The following is a 24,178-nucleotide window of genomic DNA, read 5'->3' as shown; positions in this document are numbered from 1 at the left end:
TTTACAAAGTGTGTCTCGACTCGAATCTCGACTCGAATTCGAGTCGAGTCGAGTCGAGATTCGAGACATGTCTCGACTCGAGCGCATCCCTACTTTCGTATCCATTTAGCAAGATTTTGTTTTACTCATTCTAATTTTCGTATTTATAATTCTTTTCCTATGAAATTTACCACAAATATACATGTCTCGATTTTACACATAGTATCAGTATTAAAAGTACCTTGCAAAACCATTATCAAATTATATTCTTACAAGAAGACAGTTATAGATATGCTACTATCATTTTGGACATGAGTGTACCTATTACCACCAATACCAAACTTACTTTATTCAAGTTCACTGCTAACAGTAAATAAACGACACCATGACATTCTATTAAAATAAATCTTGTGATTTGTCAATAGATGAGAGAGCAAATTCCATATTTATATGTGTTTGATTCTTTCTTTTACGTACTGATAATATTCATGTGGGGGTGTTTTGTTAACACTCAGTTCTGTGCTTGAGTAGACTCTTGATATCTATTTCAAGTTTTTAAAAACAGAAGAGGTTCTAATACTTGGAGTGTTCAAATTGAGAATAGATTACTGTAGTTATGCTCGTATGCTTATAAACTTATCTTACTGTTAGGTATACTTCAATATAATAGTAATTATTAATAAATTTTCAACGAACTTAAAAATTTCGTTACTGAATCCTCGATGTCTGTCTGTAATATGTCTGTTATTTGCGATTTTTTTTTAAATTTTGAGCTCAGACCCGTATCCAGGGGGTCTAGGGGTGCCGCCCCCCTATATTTTGGCTGCCCCCCCTAAAAGTTTCACAGTAGACTGGCAAATGGACTATAAAATGGTGATGAACTATAATATGGTTGCATCGGGCCCCCCTAACTTGAGCCACCCCCTTCCCTATATTTTTGGGCTGACTACAGGCCTGTTTGAGCCCTTTATTCGGTACAGCATCAAAATGTATCTGAAAGAAGTGATCGAATTTTTCGCGTCACTCTTACCGTTCCCGAGATATTGGCAAAAAAAAATCCGATTTCGGGAGATTTAAGGAACCATATCCCGAAGCCATCATTTGGTCAGTGGCTACCGGTTGCTATTTATTACTAAAATGTTTACCATTCTCTTAGGTATTGATCCACACCAATATCATCTCTCTATGACATACCGTTCCCGAGATATTGGCCCATAAAGTTCGGATTTCGGGAGATTGAAGGAGCCATATCTCGAGAGTCATAGAGAGATTATATTTTGCGAATTTTTCAATTTTGAGCCCTCCGTTTTAAGCATGTGTCTTCATAAAACAACATATCGTTGAACGTTTTAAGAGAACTCTTAAACAAAAGACGTGGAAAAGATTCAGTAATGAAGGAAGTTATAAATGGATAGATATATTACATACTAGTTGAATATACCCATGCTTCGCAAGGAGGCTGTATTTGGAAGTCAACGCCTGTGGGAGTATCACCATTGATCTCAGCGACCGCGAAAAGTATGGATTTGATACTAATATCGGTCATTTTGGGCTATTTTTTTTTTAAATGTCACGGTATTCTCCCCCGCTGACTCCCGGCCAGCATATAATTGTAACTAAATTTGCAAGTCATCGCTAATGGAAGTGTCACCATTGTTTTCAGCGACCGCGAAAACTATGAATTCGATACTAATATCCGTCATTTTCTACTACTTTTACATCTCCCGGCAAACGCCTCCCTGAGACCCCCTGGTTCGAATTTTGAAAAAAAACGTTTAACTCTGGTCTGGAGCGTGGACCAAGGTATTCGTGACTAAAATTTGGTAACTCTCGGTCAATTTGTCTGGTTCCCAAGCCGGTTCCGGTAAACGCCCCCTGAGACCTCTCTGGCTCGAAATTTGATAAAAGGGCTTCGTCTTGATCTGGGGCATGGGCCAAGGTACCCTGACCAAAATTTGGTAACTCTCGATCCACTCGTCTGGTCCCCAGACCGCACACAGACAGACAAACAAATTCTTTGTTTTATTTATATTAGGAGATTAGATAGATTACAACAATTGTTTAATGAGTATAATAATAATAATAAAGTATAAATGTGAGCAGTGGAGGATCCAAGGGGGAGGGCTATAGGGGCTATAGCCCCTCACTTGACGCTCAGGTATACACAGGATAAAATGGGCTTCAATTCGGCTTTACACTGGATAAAGCGTCAAACTATGGTTTAGCCCCTCCATTGATCATATCCTGGATCCACCACTGAATGTGAGTATAATAATTGGTAGAAAGCCTCGTTCTGGCAATGCTCTTGGAGCATTCTCAACTGGTTAAAACTGGTATGATTTTTGACGCTTTAATAGACTACCAGTATGCCATGCCAGCCTAATTCGCTAAGTGACTGTTGAAGTTTACCTGGTAAATAACACTCATTTAGTCGTAAAATCTGTGTGGTAATATTTCTTAGTTATACAGAAAGAAAAATGTAGAAATTAATTCAAACATATATTTTATTTAAACAGTACTTTACATTTCAGCTTTTTGTACTAGTTTAATCCCTGATTTTTTATTGTAATTTTGAATTATGTTTGGCTTCAGTAAAATATAACGAAACTGTACCACACTTTGTCCAGATGTGCTAATGTAATAACCATTTATAACGATAACACAATAACATAAGAACTTCACATCTTGCTGTTTACACTATTTAACTGAAAGGAAAGGACAAGTATATTATCTTACTTTCCTATTTGTTATAACATTTAGTGTTGACACTTTACATTCAATACTTATCAAAGTAAGCTTTTTAAACTTAACAGTAATGTCACAGGTCACTAAATGCTTCCAACAGATCACAGGTCAGTTTGATATTTTGTGATCAATAGAATTACTTCTGTTCTATCTCATGCGAATATTAGAACAAAGTGAATTATGCTCTATTAGTGCTGTATGATTCCATACGGATTCGACTTTTATCACTGAGGTCCTTGCTCAAGCGTTTTTTCCTAAAGTGACGTCGTAGAATATGTGTAAAAGACATTTTCAAGGAACGACGCGCTCCGATATAATGTGCGCGAATTGGGAGTCAGAAGACTAAAGTTAAGCTACTTTCACCATCTTGATTTTCGAGATATGCTCGTCCGTGATTTGTGGAGATTTTCATGTGGCATGGAGGACGTCCTCCCAACCGATACTGAAACTTGGGAGCAAGGATATTATAAAGTAGAGGATCTGCCATTACAACAAAATCTTGAAGCCACACGTCATAGTTTCGCCACTCCTACTCTGTCCACTCCGTCCAATAAGATCGCAATGTTTTGAGCCAGCAATCATGGCGAAAACGAAAGTAGCGAATCAGACGATGGCGGAAACGAGAGTAGCCAATCAGACGTCCCGATGCTCGGTTGTCTTTTGGCTTCATTTAGGATGAAGATACATATGGGTAGATCCTCTATTTTATAACATCCTTGCTTGGGAGCGATTTTTGTTCGCACAGGAAAACACAATGGTCTATTGTTTGAACCAAATAAAAGAGTCTTATCAAAAAGACTGGCGTCGAAGACTCGTGAGAAGAGATTTTGAGACGTAATAGTGTGCGTATTTAGTCCACTCAAATGCAATGTTCATGAAATATATTGAATAAAATTATTAATCAATTCCCTTTTTTCGTTTATTAATTGAGCCCAAAATTAACTGGTGACAATTTCATGTTAATCGCTTTACTTTGTCGAGAAACAAACTTGGATGTTAAGATCAAATGAAGCATTGTATTTCTCTCATATAAGACAAAAGCGTAAATGTACAATTTGCACACCTGTATTATAATTTTGTTCCTACCACCATCAAAGAATTTTGATAGTGATGGTGAATATATATATTTACTAGAAAACACCAGATAACTAATACTTATAGAAAGAATATAAAATTCGAACAAGATATTTTAGCCTTGCTAACCCATTGTCGCAAACTTACGGAAAAGTTCTGTATTTGGACACAAGGCAGAGTTGCGGAAATTTCCCATTTCACCTCCTTTCGTTCCGTTTCCCTGTACACTAACTCAAATGTTAGTACATATGTTGCATAGAACGTATCATATACAGGATCATATGCCATAGTAGTCTATAAGATTTTTTGTTCCTGTAAGCAATACAGGAATATTCTCAACGCTTTCACTCGATGATTATAATGTGCAGTATGTCAATTTTTCTGAAAAATTACTTTACGCCCCTCCCCCTCAGCCTGATCGCATTTTAATTTGCAGAAAACGTATATGCCAATGGGTTAATAACTGGCAAGTATAGTGTTTGCCTCTTCCAATTACGATAGTGTATTCTTGATTGGATATGTATTAGACCAGCGTTCTCAACCCCTGTATCGCGAATACATGTCGGGTGTGTCGCGAGATTTTCAAGAGTTTGTCCAAGCATAGATTTTGTTGCAAAAGTCGCCGGTGACAAATATCTCACTAGTTTTAAGATTGATGCTTTTTTATATTTCTGATGGTAATATTTCTTTCCCATGTTCTTGCTCAAGTCATAGGTTTGTGTGTGTGTGTTAATACATTTCTATTCAAGAGTATTACGCAATTTACTTGTGAGATTTGTATCTCATACTTGTTCCATATTTTTTTTGAAAAAAGTATTATATGTATTTTTATGTGTTCCTTTTTGCATCTAGGAAAACAATCACATGCAGAGGTGTCGCGGAAGTTTGAAATGTACTTTGGTGTTAGGGATGCGCACGAGACGAGTCGAGACAGGATTTTCCTGCCAAAATTCGAGTCGAGACACGGCTCTTCCTATAGAGAAATATATATTTTTCGAGTCGAGACATCACTTTTACAGCACATTTTCGAGACGAGCCAGCCACAAATCTTGTCTCGTACGCATCCCTGTTTGGTGTAGCTTAAAGAAAAAAGGTTGAGAAGCGCTGGACAAGACAACAGAGATTGTAAAGAATGCCGAGGTTCCTTCTACATTCCTCTTCACAGGAAAGGCATACTCGTATTGTGCTCCTTCAGATTAAACAATTAGAGATGTACTAACGTTATAAGTGTGAAATAGATCAAAGTCGTCAATTTGAGATTTTGTGTCATATTTCTAACTAGAAAATTCCCTTATGTGTAACTGTGGACAAGATTTTGCATCCCTATTTCTGTATCTTTCATTTAGAATTTGTCTGAACTCGAAGTGTTTCACGAAATTCGAACACTTCCTATGGCCATCTTTGATTCTTACGAGGGAACCTATCCAAGTGTAACTCTGACTTCAAGTCGAGACTATGGCGGTTGGATACCTTGTCCCAAAAGAACATAACGCGAAAAGGGATACATCCTCGATCGCAACCGTTGCGGAGATATAAGCGTGAAAAGTAGAAATTGAGCTCCATACTATACATTACAAAATCAGTTCCGGGTCAGATTTTTCGGAAACGGTCAGGTAAGGAAACTCAGCGAATACATATCAAATTAGTGTGGGGAGCACAGCACCTTTTGAATGAAAAATTTGTGTCCCCGGGGCACTCGCAGGGTCCCAGGAGGGGTCCAACTCAAAATTTGCAAATGGAACTGGGGGTCAAGTAGCATATTGTATGAAAGCTATTGTTAAATAAAAGAAGATAGAACAAATGTCAACTCTCTACGATAACCCTGTGCAAACGGGCAACTAGTCAAAATGTCAATACAAACTACATCAGAAAATCTATGGCCACGCTTCTAAATCCGTTAATTTGCGAGAATAACAAAACAGAAAAACACGTTTAAAAGTGCAAGGTATTGAAGTAAAGCAAATTGCTGCAGAGTCTCTCTCTCAAAAGCACTCTACGAAATATTTTATTTCTGCATCATTATTCCAGTCCGTTAGTGAACATTCCACCACTTTTCTTCCACTCCAGTTCAAGTATTAAAAAAACGCCGTAACACATATTTAATTGTTTTAAATGAAAGGCCTAAATTTAACATTTTATTTCTCGAAATCTAAGGTATACTGATAAATGGCTACTTTGGTAAACAACACTGAAAGAAGAAAGTAATGTCAAATTTCAAAACAACGTTGAGACACGTTTTTAATTATTTTAAATGAAATCCTAAATTCCCAATTTTATTTCTCTGAACGTAAGTTATACCTAAATATTGGTATCTTATTGAACCTTCGAACACCTTTTCCTTCCCTTCTTGGACAAATGCAAAAGAAACACTTAAAAATGTTTATAATTATGTTAAATGAAAAGTCTAAATTCCAAATTTTATTTCTTTAAACCTAAGGCATACCGTGATATGGCCATCTTGGTAAACGACATCACCCTTTTCTCCTTCTCTTCTAAGTCAAATTTCAAAGAAACGTTGAAACTCGCTTTCAATTATTTTAAATGAAGAATCCAAATACAAAATTTCATTACTCTAACATTAAGGAATTCCGAGATTTGGCCAAAATTATTATAATAACAGCAACCCCAATTTCAGTCCCTTCCATGTCGAATTTAAAACAAAAAAATCCTTCCATCTTTCCTTAGATTATAAATTCTGTACTATGAAATTTCAAATTTCTAGCTTAAGTAGTATGTCCTAGGTGTTGATCAATTAGTCAGCCAGGACTTTTCCTTTCATATCATTACTACAGCTACTACATTTAATCTAGTACTTAGGGGTAGTTACTTTGGGAACAACACAAATCCTTCTTAATGGAATGCTATTGAACAACGGTTCTGTGGGTGGAACCTCAAACCTTCTTACAGCTTCCGTGGTTTCGACATTGACGAATTAGAATTAATGAAATTCTTACTTGTGGCCCCTGCAATCATCTTGACGTCAGATTCAGTCTTTTTCGGATCATCATCCACTTTCTCTGTGCTGCTAGATTTTTTCTCAGCCTCCTGGCCTCCAGTTAGAATACTCAGCACCCTGTCTATCACTGGTTTCTCCTGTTCCTCTGGTTTCTTATCGGTCTTGTCTTTAGCATCACTAGTATTCTTCCCTCCCTTTGCAGATTCTTTGCTTTTGGGTTTATCAATCATCTCTTTGGCTATTATACCACTGCTACTCTCCATTGCTACTTATTTGATACTGAAACTGAAGACGATAAAGAAGAGAAAAATTAATTGTTTATTTAAAGAAGATCCTGCAAGGATATCTGACGAGTTTTAAAATCATAGCACAAAGTTGTAATTTGAAACAAAACAAAATCTACTTTCTTTACTTACAGCAAACGAAACGCACTTTATGAATAATTGAACAAAAGATAGAAGAAAATCTACTATTTTAAAAAAAAATGACGTCATCCGAATGTAAACGCACCCTCGCAAACTCTTACTGAAATTAGACACAGCCAAGGGCGCCCATCAGGGGGGGGCAAGGTGGGGCGCTCGGCCCCCTAGAGGAAATTGTACTTCAGAATATCGAAAATCCAATAGAATTTTTATATTAGTTACAGCAAAATTTTTAAACTATTTTTGTAACGTCGTTTATACTTGCCCTTCCATGGGAACGACAACATGGGCGCCCCTGGACACAGCACACATTAGAACATAAATTTTGAAATTGCCGCTTTTTCCCTATCGGTTTTCAGTTCTTCGATAACGCGTGATTTGTTCATGAAGACTTACTTTTGGAATTGACCGCACAGAGAGAGAAAAAAAGGTATGTGACGTATGTAAACACGTAGGTTACATGTGTAAATTCCGTAATTTTTAGACTTAACGTACTTCTATATGTGACATCCTTAAGCAAAGGTATAACTGAAAACGCATGTTTTATAATACTTTATATAAGTGTTCTATCTATACATTTAGCAGTTGAATCTTGTATGGTCTACTGAAACGTACCTGAGCGAGAAGTTACATCTCATATTATTTAAGTGTTTTGACAGATCGCGTAGCATTGATAGCATTTTGTTTGTTTATTGGTTTTTTAGTGTTCCTTTTTAGTAGCGAAAGGGGGACGGTGGCTCAGTGGCAGAGCGCTTACATTTGGTGCATGGGGTCCCTGGTTCGATCCCGGAACAAGTAACCTTATCATGTCCGTCGATTTTCACACGCTACTCCCGTTTCCTGCCACATTCTCATTCAACCAATTATTCAATCACTCATTTGCCTTAATCATTCGTCTCTCTTAGCATAACGGTGATAATCGTGGGACGTTAAACTGAAATATTTTCCTTTCAGTACCAGGACCATTTGAGGCATGAACCAACAGTTTAACCAACGTTTAAAAATTTGAATGCCCTCTCTCTGGGAGTTGAACCCAGGACCACGCTACTACAGGCCCGTGCTAGCTATTAGACCAACGGGGAAGGCTAAAAGAGTTTTTATTTATTACTAGTTGTTCTCCCCCGAAGTTTTCGGCTTACTGTATGCTGTAGGTTAAAATTACTTAACTGTACGTTAAAGTTGTTTACATTTAACTATTTAAGTTTGTCCACTAACTTGTGATTACACGAAAATTAATGTTCAAATGTAAATATAGCTACGGCCCTTTTCTTAATAATAAACAACAAATCATACAGGTAATCATTATTATACAGTTTCAATACTTAAATTGAGAGAATACTCTTATGAGTTGCAATTACATCCTCACAGTATATTGCTCTAGAAATCCACAAATACGAGTAACAATGATCCAATCTAAGTAAGACCACACACCTTGTCCTATTTTCAAATTATTAAATTGAAGTAATACAGTTTTTAAGTTGCAATTAAATCGCCACAATAGTGTTTTATGAAAGTTGACTACGTGTTAGCGATATCTATTGGTGTCTAAGCATGACTACGAACTATTAAGAATTGGCGTTACTCACAGGCTGAGTCGTTTCCCTTTTATTCGTAATAAGGATTAATTACGTCAACGCAATTTGCTTAAGAAAGTAAATTCAGCCAACGACAAAGATAATTTCGAAAGGGGTTATCTTCAGCTTTAGACAAAAAGAACTTTACATATGACTTTCCTATATTTTAACGAAGTTAGCTTGTCGAGGTTAAACATATAAATAGAAACTGAAGAGTAAAAATTATAGGCATTTAAGGATTAGCTAGCTCAAATAATCGAATCAGTTTCTGATGTAATTGAGAGTACTTTATACCATTATTAAATTATGTAATTACGTCATTACATTCTAAGCATTTAATATTTATTCCATCACTTTCATCCGTTTTTTTGTTTCCTTGAATTGTGATTTCTAGAAGGAAATTCACATTTAAGACTGGCTACCAGGTAAAAAATCTTCTCAGCTGGGAGTAGGTGGAGAAACGCAGCAGGAAGGGTCCCTAAGAACGAATTCCGTAGCTTTGCAACCTTCTTGTATGTCACCAGTACTCAGTAATTGGTTTGTCTTTAGTATGTTTACGAGTATAGTTTACGAGTATTTGATTCAAAATAAAGGAGATTTGTATTTTGTTTTTAGAAAATCTGTAATGTTGATAATTTAGTGAATACAATGATATAATGCCCTCCGAGTCCTCAATTACATATTCCTGTATTTTGCCAACCAATTTGACTATTAACAAGGTACTGTTTTGAGCGAACAGAAAAAGCTCATTATTTAGACGAGCCAGAATAAGTAACACTTTAGATGAGGGGTTAGCGTTATGGTTTCCTTATCCCGCGGTCCAGGTTCGATTCTTCCCCTCGATCTTTACACTTTTAAAAATGTTTCATTTACAAGGCTGAGCTCCAGTTGGATGGTGTTAAATGAAGGATAATCTCCAGTGGAGAAATTTACTGATGATGTAATCTTGAAAATAAATGAAAAATGAACGGAGAAAACGAGCTACATAGTTAATTCTGTTAAAGGTTCTATATTTGATATTATCCGTTAATTTTGTGCATTTTAAATGGTTGTTTGTTGACACTACATTCTTCCCTTTTCTCCTTGTCTCAGTGTGTAAATTTTAACAAATATTATACAAATCAGGAACCCTCAGTTATATTTGCAACCTAAGGGGAAATAAGCTTAGTACGGATACGTTCTCCAACTCATTTCAGTGTTATGGAATTTTGCATTTTTAATATTTACAAATAAATTACTGTATACCAATATTTAGCATTTTCAAAAGTCATTTAACGAACGAGGAAATCGGACAAGTTCTTTTTTCTAAGTAGTATTACGTATCAATCAATGGCGCCAGAACCTTGGAGCTCAGGCCCTGTTAGACCCTCAAAATTTTCATTGGGGCTGGATTCCTCTCCCGAATGATCCATCCATACTTTAATTGATTTGCAGGTAGGACTACTGTTAATAGTTTCAAAACTCAGCGCAAGGCTTAGTGTTTAGTTTAAAAAAATAACTTACTACATATACCGCATAATCTATCCGTATATTTTTGATACGCATATACAGTATGTACAGTCATTTAAAGTAAGTTAACTTGTTTATATAATCCCTCATTTGAGTTAATTATAAGATTATTTAAGTCCCGCGACTGTTATCTTCTCATTGGCGCCTCTGGTGTCCGTATATTTTTTTTTGGTACTGTGATTACAAGTATCCAAAGATTCTCTTTTGTCATTTCGTCAGCCAGTGTTTCGCCTCACTCCTGCACAAAAACACTTTACGATTTATTCTTTTAACAGGTAGGGGCAACTTCATGCTGTTGTTCTAGCTACTCTAACAGACGTAATTCATCTTGGAGAGGGCGTTAGTTGGGTTGCCTAACTCACGGTTTGTACCTCAAGAATTTATGTGGCTCACTGTAAATCATTCGAAAAGTTCTGTTTGTATCCCTTGATGTGTTCTAAATTAGGGATGCGTTCGAGTCGAGTCGAGACAGAATTTTCCTGACAAAATTCGAGTCGAGACACAGCTCTTCCAGTAGAAATATATACATGTTTCAAGTCGAGACATCACTTTTACGGCACGTTTTCGAGTCGAGACAGTCTCAAATCTTGTCTCGTGCGCATCCCTATTCTAAATTAATATTGAAATTGGTTATGGTACTACAATTATATAACTTCCGGTTTAGAAGTATTGTTGTAGAGATGGAATAATTATTGAGATGCTTTATTCAGCGCAGAACACATCTTCTCTCTATCTATTATACAGTTATTACTCTATAGCAACAACCGTTTTCTGCCACTTTCGGTTTTAACAGAGAGATTAGAGTGGAAGATGGAATATAATCTTGGGACGATTAATTGATTCTAGACAATCTTTTCTCACTATCTATTATTGTTTTTGCTCTATAGTGATCTATGTTAAAACCGGAAAAGTATATTTCTATAACTTCCGGTTTAAGTATACTTCCCATTAATAAACTCTATTCGTATATTTTGACCCCTCTACATTTTGACCAAATTTGGTAATGATTCACTGAGTAGTTGCTGAGTTTTTTTTTTAACCTCCCGAAGAGAGTAAATATATAAAGGTTTTTTGATAAACCAAACTTCTTATCAAGTACGGGGCGCGGTGGCTCAGTGGTGCCGGTGGGTGTAGCCGAGCGGTCTGAGGCGTTAGGCTGATGATCATGAGGTGAAGCCCATTGGGGGTTTGAGTCCCTCTGAAGAGCAAGAGTGTGATTTTAACTGTCCTCGATGTTTCTGTATTCATGTCCCTGTCGTCTCTAGTAGTCCTGAAAAGTGGTTGAAGTAGATAATGTCAGGAAGTTCTTAAAAAAATAAAAATAACTGGTAGACCATTCACCTCCGGTGCTTGAGGTCCCTGGTTCGATCCCAGCTCGCGCCGTGTGCACTTTGTGGTGGACAAACACCGTGTTCGTGGATTTTCTCGGGGTACTCCCGTTTCCTCCCACTTTCTTCATTCCACTATTTCACTCATCTCTCATCATCACTGTCTCCTTATCCTAACCGGCATAGTGGGACGTAAAGCAAAGATTTCATTTTAATTTCTTATCAAATAAAATTCATTTAGCAATCAACCGGTAATTTTATAGCGTTATTATCGAAATTAGCAGAAGACCTTGTTCAAACGTTATTAGAGCTTCTCCGTGTCTAAGTGGTTAGCGTACTCGTCTTTGACGTGGGAGACCCGGGTTCGATTTCAAGCGGGAGCTTATGTGGTTTGGATTCCACGTCATTCACTAGGTCCAGGTTTCATATAGCCTTGCTACCGAAAGGTACGTTAAATTCAAAATCAACTGAACTCGAACGTTATTAGATAAGTCTTTCTTATGACTGAGAGATACTGATACAAGAATTGTGATTTATTGCTAAATGATCCCTGGTACTTTTTTTCTTATAGTCTTAAGCGAAATTACTACTTCGGAACATTAATGAGTAAATTAGTGTTATCAACTAGGAAATTTTGTCGACAACGTTTATAACTGTTAACCTTCAAAACATAAACGTATATATAACTTTTGTTTTCGTTGCCTGTTGCGTTGAGTTCTGATTCTGTCGTACATACTCGTATTCTTCTGAATGTCAGCAGCATGTAATTTTGTTTCAGATTATTTTTAAATAATAATTTCAGATTAATAACAAAGCACACATCTTAAAAAGTAATAATAATAATAATAATAATAATAATAATAATAATAATAATAATAATAATAATAATAATAATAATAATAATAATATAATTCACAGGCAGCAGGCAGCTTGCTGCAAATTTTAAAGTTTTATACCTAAGGGCTCTCTTCGTTTTGGCATAACTGTTCCATTCAGCATTCGAAATCATAATAGTCGAAGTAGGAAAAGAGGAGGTAGAATTGTTTAAAAAATTTCTTTACACTAGAATATCTCTTCATGGTGTATTAACATATTTGAAAGTCCGTAAGTATTAAATTTTGTAAGATTAGGGATATCCTTAACTACAATTTCACCCATTAATTATTCCTACATGTGAAATATATGTTAATTATATTTTAGAAGTATATGAATTACTGTAATAATTTGCAAGTTTGTGACAATAATGCTAGTTTGTTCTGCCCCAGTAAGTTTTTTGGTGAGGGAGAATTTTCTTTAAAAAAATATTAAATTGGAGGAATTCCTCCCATCCCCTCAGAATTTCGCACCCTGCTGTCAATTGTTTTCATACACCCATCATATGTAGTGTTACATCCCCTTAGTCGCTTTACTTCCAGCACACGTACAGTTTCTTGCCTTCTTGTAGAATATAATTTCCTGATCTAACCAATTTTCTTTTTTATTCTTTTTAAGAGATTTACATTAAACTGAAGCTAAGTTACATTTTAAAAAAAGTTTTGTGGACGTTCGGGATAATATACAAGATATTTAAAGTCTTTCCAGCCTTAGAACAAAGTAGACGTAAACAAAGAGAAAGATATTACTCCGCGTCTCACACGTGCTTCGGCAGCGAGAAACGTAAACAGCAAGATTGTCTGCTAGCTTACTGTCGTCGCGTAATTTCCAAAGTGTAAGGCTACGATTGGTTGGTAAATAATTAACGCACTGACTCTTGCTACTGCTATGTTGGAAATATATATTTTCTTAAATTGTTATATAAACGAGATTGTCTGTGTTCCTGTTGTTTCTTTTGTTTTATAACACAAGACGACGATGGATTATTATAAAACACCGTCGCCACAAAACTCTGCATTCTGCAATTTCAAGTGTGTCGAGATCGGCGCGCGAACGCGTACGCATGCGCAGAAAATACTATATGCCCATGTACGGGCGAGGTTGCAATAAAGCTATATCTGTTGTTAAATATTATATATATTGTGTTTATTATCAATGAATGCAGGATAAATTCAGGTATGTTCATTTGAAATTATTATTTTGTAGAGGTTATATTGTGGTAGGATACTGGGACCAATAACCAATCACTGGTTATCGATCCACGAGTAGTCAGATGGGTATGTTTACATTTTCTTTTTTCTAAGGCTGGAAAGAGATTAGTACGTATATCTCTTTTCCAATAGGATCCTCTAATTACTTTGCATATTTGTGATTTCAAAGTTCTCTACGATATCTTAGTATCTAAATTCATTTACATTAGCACGATATTGTACGTCAATTTTTTTCTGAAAAAAATATATATTTTGAAGTATTAGAAAGTAATTAAAATGCCCCATTGTAGTACAAAAGTAACTAATTTAAACGAGCCTATACTATTTTTTTAAAAAAATAATATTTACCTCCGTCAACGGAAAGAAATTAGACAAACAGGTTTAGACTTTCCTCCCGACGAACAAAGATGGCCGACAATGACAATATTTGTTCATAATGCATTTACGACTCATAATTGAGAACCATATGGGTTCAATATCCTATTGTAATCAGTTAGACTAAATATTGGTTCTTGTTTTATCTATAGAAACAGTTCAAATATCACAACAATATCATTTATAATTTTTTATTATTAAACGATTTTTTTTAAACAGTAAATATCTATTCTTCGGTACTTTGTTTCCATAATGTTCGGCAGGTAGTACTAAATCTTCTGCTTTCAAAGGCTCCAACCTGTCATGTTATGTCACTGTCTTGACGTACGGTACAGCATTCATGCCGTAATTTTTCATATAAACTTATGGACTGTGAGCTGTCTCTCCATACTCCTTGCTCGGTTGCTACATAAATTGATGCACCAATGATGTCTGTTTTTACTCCTAACCTCCCTTCTCCGCAATTACAGAAGAAAGACTTCTTCTAGCTCTTTACTAGTGGGTAACGTTCCCATTATAGCCGACACGTTCCCACGTTGAATGGCTATGCTTATGCGTTGAATCAGGAAACTTTTTGCTCGATTATCTTCTGATTTAATCGATAGACGGTGGCCGATTTCTTTTATAAATTTGAGGCATCCTTCTTCCCAAGAACCGCTAGACTCAATTGCTATTGCGACAAAGCTATAGTTATCGAGTAGATTGCTATATTTATTCCTTTTTTCTTTCGCAGCAGCGAAATCAGCTACGAGTCCAGCTTGTACTGAGGCATATTGTAAGTCGGAAGGGGCATAGGTGTCTGAACATGTGAAGTCCCAAATCAATGCCTTTCCTTTCAGATAAAACGAATTTAATATATTTCCAAACCAATAATTGAGTAAATTCAAAGCACAAATTGTCCCAAGACATTTTTTTTTCAAAGTACAATTAATCCATAAGGCATTTTGCCCAAAGTACAATTCTTCCATAAGATATTTTGTTCAAATTACAATTCGTCTATATGATATTTTCTCCAACGTACGATTCGTCAATAAGACATTTTGCCCAAAAGACAATGCGTGACAAAGTTTTACAATATTTTTCAATGACTCAAATTTGCTATCATAATTGCAAAATAAAATCAAAGACTAAGGAGGGTGTACAAGTGAATGTTTAACATCATATTTGCTTTATAATACAGATAATGTATTAATATTAAAATTGTTATTTGTGAATTTTATTTCTTATTTCATGTTCAAATTTAACGTTCCACGCATTTGCACTAAATAATAATATAAAAATGAAAAATAGAAATTTTTCTGAATAATTATGGGTACCCTTAAATAAGAAAATCTCCTCTAATTCTTTACCAGTGGGTAACGTACCCAAAATGGCTGAAACGTTCCCTCGTTGAACGGTGATACTGATCCATTGAATAAGTATTATTTAGATCGTATTATTAAGGATCGTTTATCTCCCGATGACCTATTTCATTGATAAAATTAGCTCCTTCTTAACCCCATGTACCACTTGACTCAATGACAATTGGAACAAACCAATATTTATCAATGAGATTAGTATATTTATTCCTTTTGTCGGTCTCCTTACGAGCAGCTACGAGACTTGCGTTTGATGAAAAATGTCAAAAATATTTATAATTGACTTTTTTCTATTCTCAAGTTTTCAAATACAGTAGGACGTCGATAATCCGAACGTCAAAAATCCGAACGCGGTCCCTAGAACCTTTTTACATTTTGTCTTAAAGCTAGCAATAAACAAACAATAGTGTGTCCGTCGACGTTGTGTGATGTCAGTATTTTTACAAAAGTTCATTCATATGTAATTGTTTGTCATTCATATTTTTATTTTTATTTTCTCTTAGGCCTATAAGTTTTAAGTGTGACTTACAAGATCAGTGTAATTTAGTGTACGAGCAGATTCTTCAGAAACATTAAATATAAGTAACCTTACGTACGGTATTGTAATTACTGTATATACTGTATAACCACTGTATCGATAGAAGAGCATACCGTACAATATATGTAAGCCTAAATGGCATTTTCTTGGTCATTTTCGAAAATCTGAACAATTTGAAAATCCGAACTACTTGTGGTTCCAATTAGTTCGGATTTTCGATTTTCTACTGTAGTTCTTAAATAGGATTGTCCCTTAAAAAGATGATGGACTGAGCTCTTCAATTCTGTTTGAAGGCTAATTGAAGAGGGATGAAGAACTTAAATATTGTAAACACATATTCGCACAAGACCATGTAGCCGCATTTAGGGCACTAATTTACTTTCATTTTTCAAAGGTTTGACTTTCTTCACGGTTCATCTACTGTACTGTTTTCCTCTACTCTATTTTGCTATATACTGGATTAAAGATAATTTGCAGACAGTCTGAAAAACAATGTAAGATTGTAAAAAAAAAAAAAAAAAAGATTGATTTCGACATTAGATAACGTTGCAACAAACATTAAATACCTTATCCCGGCCTAAATTAAATCCACACGAATTAAGTCTTGTTGCGAATGACAGAAGGCTTAATGACTCAATTAAATTCCTCATAGATTAATATTCTAACACAGAGGTTTTTAATGCATGGCACTCAGATGAAAAGAAAAGAAGAAAGTGTGGGAGAGCGGAAACTGTGGAGTGGTCGCCAATTTAAATAACTCGTGAATACTCAACCGAAGTGGGTTGATTGCTGCATTTAATATTTATATGCATTTCTTTGACTGTTATTTAATATCGGACATCCGAAGATAAGACCAACTTATTGACCGCGCACATGGCGAAGACTCCCAGTCATGCCCTCTTTCAGTGTTATTAAAATATAGAAAGACTAAGAGAGAAAAATGGTAAATCAAGAGGGAGGTAAAGGAAGGAGAGGAAGAAGAAGAGAGAATATGCTAACTCAAAAGTAGTGGAAAATCAGGAATTAGTTGGAATAGTAGAAAAGTATTAAGGTGGTCTAGAGTGAGGATGGAAAGATAAGAGAGAGAAAAGAGGATATAAGAAAGGAAATATCGAAATATAGTAAAGAGACTTAAAGCAGTACTAAGACTACTTCTTATTCCTGTTATATTTCCTGAGAATCGAGTTTAAACAGTTTGTTAAAGACACATGTTGATCCATACAACCCTGATCTGGATCCAGGTAACTACGCAAGTCGAAGTCACCCAGACCCAGCCCAGAGTGTGAGAAATGTTAAACTTATTGTACTTTATTATTGTTTCTGATCAAAAATAATCTTTATTCACTTACTGAATCTTGCCCAACAAATCAAAGTCGTATTTGAGTTAGTCAGCAAAAGATCAGGTGATAAGCTTATTACCCATGAACTGGAGTTCTTGAAGTCTTTCTACACTACAGACCATTTCTAGTTTCGTTTCATTGTTTCAGCTTGCTTCATAGAACCGATTCGAATTAATCAAAGATCCTTCATGACCTAGGTCATGAATAATACATAACCACATTTTCCAATAAAAGTATACACATAACAAAACTTATCAGTTTACACTAAATTTTAAGTTTCTCTACTTAAAACTAGAATAACCATTCATTTGATCACTCATTCACACCATATTACACAATGTATATCTATAGGTAAATAGATTAAATATTGCCTTAGAAAAGAACCAATTAACTAATTACAGTTTTACAACATTTATTACATCTACTGACGACATGAAAACAGGAAAAGAAATTAATTACATATGGTTACCTATATACTAGTGTACATAAAATGTAGGAATATATCCACTAATATTTAGTTTCATGAATTTAAGTATATATTTATCAGTTAAGCATAGCCCATCACGTAATTGAGACATTTATGACGAGATATAAAATCTCTTTCGCTATAGTTTAGAAAATAAATTCACTCCACGAGTCCAATCTTCTCGTTGTTTTAAATAATATCACTAATATCACGTGTCCATGTTTTCACTCATTAGGTGTCCGTGCACGCTTGACTTTTCTTTGAAGGTACACATACTATAATAGTTGTGTGATTTAGAAACTAGTTCATATTAGACATGCATAATCGTTGAAACATATTACGTTAGGCTCGTAATAACGATAGTAAAGTAATTACATTTAGGACCTACGAAGCATCACTTTAGTAGTCTTTGGAGCTACTTAATTTCCAAAATTAAGTTATAAACTGGTTTAGTCCAATATCACCACTCATTTAAACACGTAGTCAAGATCGAGGTACATTGACAACTAGCTGGCAATTGTAAAGATTCTTATCATTAGGGACGCTTTAGGTGGATTTGTCACACAAAACTTTTAAACTATGTTTCCATTATTTATCACCGTTACAGAACAATCACGGTAACTTCAACTTGGATCAACGACACTATCAGATTTTGGAGATTCATAGGTCACGAAAGGAGAATAAGGATGTAATTTTGTCAGTAAAGTTTAGGATATATATTATATAGATATATGAAAGGTTAACCATAAGTCGCAATAACCTGTCTCCTTACAACACCCAACATGCAGTAAGTAATATGACAACATAGAGGTGTTAGACGCATATATAGATCATATTACAACACAAGAAAAGAAATAACACTCATTTACAAAGAAGGTATACTCTACACATTCAGTTTCTTATGTTTGTGGACGCTACGAAAACTATAACAACAGAACGTATCAATCGTATCGCAACCAATCGGGGGAGGTAATGAAACCTTTCGTTTACATCGAAACGACATATCTCAATATCATACTATAATTTTCATAAGAAAACGTACGTCTATCACATATTTATATTTCAATATACATGTTTAATCATCTTATATAATTCGCAGTTAATTACCCTAACTCGACAAACCAAAAATAGTAGCCGCACCAAAATCATGTTCATATCTTAACCATGCTCATATATTAACCATCAATAGTGTGAATTTTAAATAGTAAGAATAGCAAGCAACTATATCTATACACTTTGCAGTATAATAATGAATAGATATTGTTAGTTAGTTAGCAGTACTGAGAGATTTTCAAAATTCACAATACATAATAACAAATTTTAAATTAATTTAGCAATAATTTCGTGGGCTCACAGGATATAATCAGTAAGGATTCATCTCTGACGTAGTATTGAAACAAAATTGAACGCAATGACTACGACTGTCAGTGGGACCCGAAATATTATATACTGATATAACAAGGTTAAGAAATCTGTAAAATATTTCAAGATCATTTCATTGTAGAAGAAAAAAGGCATGAGTAAATCATCCACCGGATAATTGTTTACGACTACGGCCGGTCAAAGCTGGTGATGATAAAAAATATCCCTTGGCATACGACGGAGGTATATCTGCTTATCTTATATTTGCTTTGGAGGTATATTTGGAGGTATATCTTATATTTGCTTGTTTCTTGGTGTTGAAGAATGCCCGAGTTTCCACTATGTGCAATGGAAAAAGTAGCATGGCAAAATTTTGCAGTTAATCTGTTACGTTAACTTCGCTGTTTTGAGAAACGGGTACTTCACCTTCAAATTGAAAAAGAAAAAAAGAATGTGCACTTCAGTTCAGGCATTCTTCTTCATAGAAAATATGAACACTTCTCCAATTAGCAACAACAGCTCAGCTTGCAGTGCCGTGCCGTGGAAAATCAGCGCCGGGGTGAAAGTATATGACGGCGTTCCCGTACATATGAGTGAGGTCGACAGACGAGCGGCGAAGCGCCATCATGGATGGCGCCAAGAGGAACAAAATTTTCAAAAATAACAAAATAGTATAGTCATAGTGCATTTCCTTGACTTCGAGCACTTTTTATTACATTTTTCCTTCCATTTTATATATGTGAACATGCATCTTCCTAACATAAGTAACATTATAGGACCACTTCCACACCATTCCCCCCTTTATTTTGGCATCCGGGGCTATCTCCCAGATCGTCCACTTGTGCACTTTATCAAAGATTGAAATTCCCTTGACTGCCAACAGACAACTGCAACTCTGCTTGAATCTATTAGCTTGCTCACTATGAAATTGGAGAGTGTGGTGTGATAACTTGCACCAAGCTGTTACATGTAATGTCACAGCTTATTTTTCATTCACTAGTAACGGACTTCCCAGGCAACGTTAACTTTTTTATTTTTTGGAATTTTTGATTTTTCACTTTCCGATAAGCTGATATTGAAAGCAGAAATGGGACGGGATTAAAACACGGGACATTTGCCTGTCCCGACTAAAACTACGAGAACTCGGGACACTCGGGTCCAAAATCGGGACTCTCTCGTTTTTTACGGGACATATGGCAGGCTTAACATAGACCAACGCTGCGTTGTTAACTCGCCCAGACGCCTGAATAGTCTCAATGCTCGGTTAGCACGTCCTCGCTTCGCTTTGAAAACTTTCGTACAGTTCATCCAATGGTATAGTCCAGTGGTTCTTAACTTTTTTCAGTGTATTCCTACTTAGGTGAATGCAATTGTCCTGAGCGCCTCCTGTCATCTTAACCCAGTCCACTCGTGCACAATTCTGAATGTAAAACTTGGTCGAGCACTCTGCACTCTAGGAAGTTAATATATATAACCTTCTACTTTACAAATATTTTAAAGGTCACTTCACGACGCAGATTTAGGATTACTCGTGAAGTAATTGAATGTTCGGCTAAAACAGAGTACAGGCATCGAATTTAGCAGCGTGGAAGCTGTAATACCCATCAATATCCACCGTCGCATGATTCTTGTGTATGGGGAAACTGTGTGAACATTAGCACAACGAGAAGATTGGTTCGGAGTCTGTGCACAGAGAATCCAGCAACATCGTGTTTGCAAGACAAAGATCCCAGTGAACTTCCAATAATTACATCTACTTCAGAGATGGGAGAGGTTGAAGCACTAGTTCGCGGTGATCGGCGCATTAAGCAGAAGGTGATTGCAGACATTACTGGCATATCATTCGGAACAGTGAATCCTATCGCACGCTATGTGCTTAGGTTCAAGGTGGGTTTCATGTCAGCTTACAGTAGGACCGAAAGAAGTCCGAAAAACGCGTGTGAGCAAAATTTTGCTCGATTTAACACTGAAGGAGATGTTCTTATCATAAGACTTTTAATTGAAGATGAGTCCTGGGCTCATTAGTTCGAGCCCTAGACTAAACGCAAGTCCATGGAGTGTAGACTATCCTCCTCTCATCCTAAAATGTTCAAAACATAACCATCAGCAGGGAAAGCTATGATTATCATCTTTTGGGACAGTGAAGAAGTAGTGTCGATAGATTTCAGGACGATGCGCCACTGTCAACTCTGAGCACCACGTGCAAAAACTAACGAAGTTACGTTTACGTCTGCGTAGAGTTCGTCCTCACAACAATGTTATCCTTCAACATGATAACGCAAGGCTACATCCAAGCCAGGGGATCACGACCGCATTCCACAAGTTCCAATTCGGGGATATTTTGCTACACCCACCTTACAGCCTTGACATGCCCTATGTAATTTTTGGCTTCCCAAGGCTTAAGGAACAACTAAAAGCGTCAGCAACCGTCCTCATTCTTTAACGACAGCATTTAATAACTAGTGCAATATTGGCACAAGTGTGTCGACGCCAGTAGGGACTATATTTAAAAGTAAAAGACTCTTTGGAAAGCAGAAGGTTTAAGCTTTCGTTTGACAGTAAAATTATTCATATATAATAATTAATTAAGATTAAAAGTATATATATTGAAAGTATAGATAATCAAAATGGATCAAAACAATGAAAAAATATATAAATCATAGAAATATTAGTATCATTAATGTAAAACCGCAGAGAAAATATGATAAGAAATACCTCGACCAAAAACTATGATTAAAAAATATAACAATGATACCTGGACCCTGATAGAGGACGATAACAGTGATAGAGGAGGAAGTGTGATTTGCACTTCCGGAAGAAAGTGTTAGTAAAAGAATTTTATCTTATATATTTGTTTTGTTTATGTATGTATTCGTGTCTACTGTTGTTCTCAGATGTTCGCTTTCTCGGGACCAAGGTGCGTTTGAGTATATCATATCAGCTACAAGTCTATGTGGCCATCACAGAAGAATAGCTCGCAACCGGGGATGCACTCACTCGCTCCATAGTCATGGGAGAAAGGATCGAACTCAGAAGACCTGCCCTACAAGTGTATTATCTAAATGAAGTTTGCGCAACGGAAAAAAAATATAAATAAACTCGAAAATTTGGAAAAGTAAATAAAAAAAATAAATCTCAGGATTCGTGACATTCACTGATGGGTTCCCCGTAACGTTTCACTCATATCATTTTCCCCTCGATGATTCATTATCGGATTGATAGGAAGACGCACTATTGATCTCGACTAAATCATGTTTTACTATACAAATTTCTACTCTACTGTATCTCTGTTATATGGAATAAAACATAATTGTTAACCTGAGGCTTTACTTGTTTCACCGAAGCTTTATACAGACTGTTTACATTGAGTTTAGGGGCACAACAATACATCGCCTCATACTTTACAGAATCATTTTTACCGTGCGTGTCACAATTCGTGACCAACCATTTTACAATATCACATGCACACATACTCTCATGACTTTCAATTTTATTTCACATATTCCTAATATTTATTACTTTTATTAAATAGTTACTCATTCTCGACTATCTTAAGGAAAGTGCCTCTCATTGGCATTCATATCTTTCATTTTGAAATAAAAAAAAAAATCTTATGTTTAGCTGTTCACAGCAGCTACAATTACTAGGCACCCTTTTCTATATTTATTCATTTCTTGCCTACACATTTTACAACAAAATACACATGAAATCACTAAATCCTTAACCTACACTAACCTAAGACACATTCACACTACACACTCACACCAACAAATTTATTTTATAACGTAAAAACGCTTTGGTTGGCAGTCCAGGCCACATTTCTTTTAATGAGATTCTGTTACAAAAAAAAAAAAAAAAAAAAAAAAAAAAAAGTTATATGAATGTTCGCACGGCGTAGAAAACCAATTGCCCCTATCGGAAATTTATGACAAAACGACCCATCGTGCTTCTTTTATCAAAGTACAGCTTCGGTTTCTTTCTCATACTTCACGGATACGTTAAGGTTAAAAAAAACTTTAAAAGAATAAAATATGTTGAATATATGTTCTATACTGGAGAACGTCATTCCTATCCTATTTGTTTAGCGTGGTTCAAATGTACAGCCAAATGATGCATAGCCAAATAAAAAAAAAAAATCACAACAATAATAAAGAATACTGTATATAGCCTTTCACAAGATTTTTGCTTTCTTTGAATAACAGGAATTTCGATAGTCACTCTAAAGGAAAATTTTACACTTGCATGTATATTCCGTCAGTATTTGCTCTACCTTTTATTCCCCCCCCCCTTTATAGATAAGCCTAAGCCGTCACATATTGTCTCAGTAATTGTGTAGATCCTACGGGAAAGGAATTTACGAAGACATAGTTATATTATTATGTTTCACTAAACACCATATTCCAACGGTATAACTTGGTGAATTTCGAGGTTAAAAGAAAATATCCATAAATCCAGGCTACCAAGTTACTTCGCTTGAAACCACTTTAGAAATAAAGAAAATTTACTTACAGTTCGGATGAGTTTGTATGCAAGCAGAATCCAATGTTCTCCTTACAGGTACCCGTTCCGGTTAACCATTCTTATTTATTTTTGTGATGGATTTCACAGTTCCAGAATAAACAACTATCACTCACATCTTCCACAACATACAGTCCATTTTGAACCAGTTAAAAGGCCATTAACTATCACGGTTCTTCCAAAAAAAAAAAAAAAAAAAAAAAAAAAATCAGGATCCTATTCTGCAGAAATCAGACCTCGTCCATAATGCATACAGACAACTTACAACATTGGGCTGCTTCGCTTCACTAATTCCCCTCGCTATTCGCTCCGTTCCGTTCAATAAATAATACAAAAATTATCGCAAATTTCGCAATCGAACCTTTTTAGATCTTTTAGTAGTAAAAATCCGTTCGGGAGCGGCTTTCTTTATCACTTTATGTCGATAATATCTGACGGGCGATAACAGAGGATTGCTTTCTTAGGCTGACGCCATTACAGTACGACAACAATGTGACGTAACAGTCTGAAGATTGAAGATGAGCTAATTATCATAGAGTTCAAAGGAAAG

General features: G+C 35.7%; 1 long non-coding RNA gene across 1 annotated transcript; it reads right to left on the bottom strand.

Moving 5' to 3' along the window:
- Positions 1-2,482: 2,482 nt before the first annotated feature.
- Positions 2,483-14,186, bottom strand: LOC145692804 (uncharacterized). Its single transcript, XR_014132640.1, has 3 exons — positions 14,020-14,186; positions 6,753-7,039; positions 2,483-2,684 (listed from the first exon to the last, which is right to left on the bottom strand). It is a non-coding gene; the product is annotated as an uncharacterized LOC145692804 (long non-coding RNA).
- Positions 14,187-24,178: the final 9,992 nt, after the last annotated feature.

The sequence above is a fragment of the Thermobia domestica genome, chromosome 8 (genome assembly GCF_964235325.1).
Source record: "Thermobia domestica chromosome 8, izTheDome1.hap1.1, whole genome shotgun sequence".
Lineage (NCBI taxonomy): Eukaryota > Metazoa > Arthropoda > Insecta > Zygentoma > Lepismatidae > Thermobia > Thermobia domestica.
This window is presented reverse-complemented; position numbering and strand designations above follow the sequence as displayed.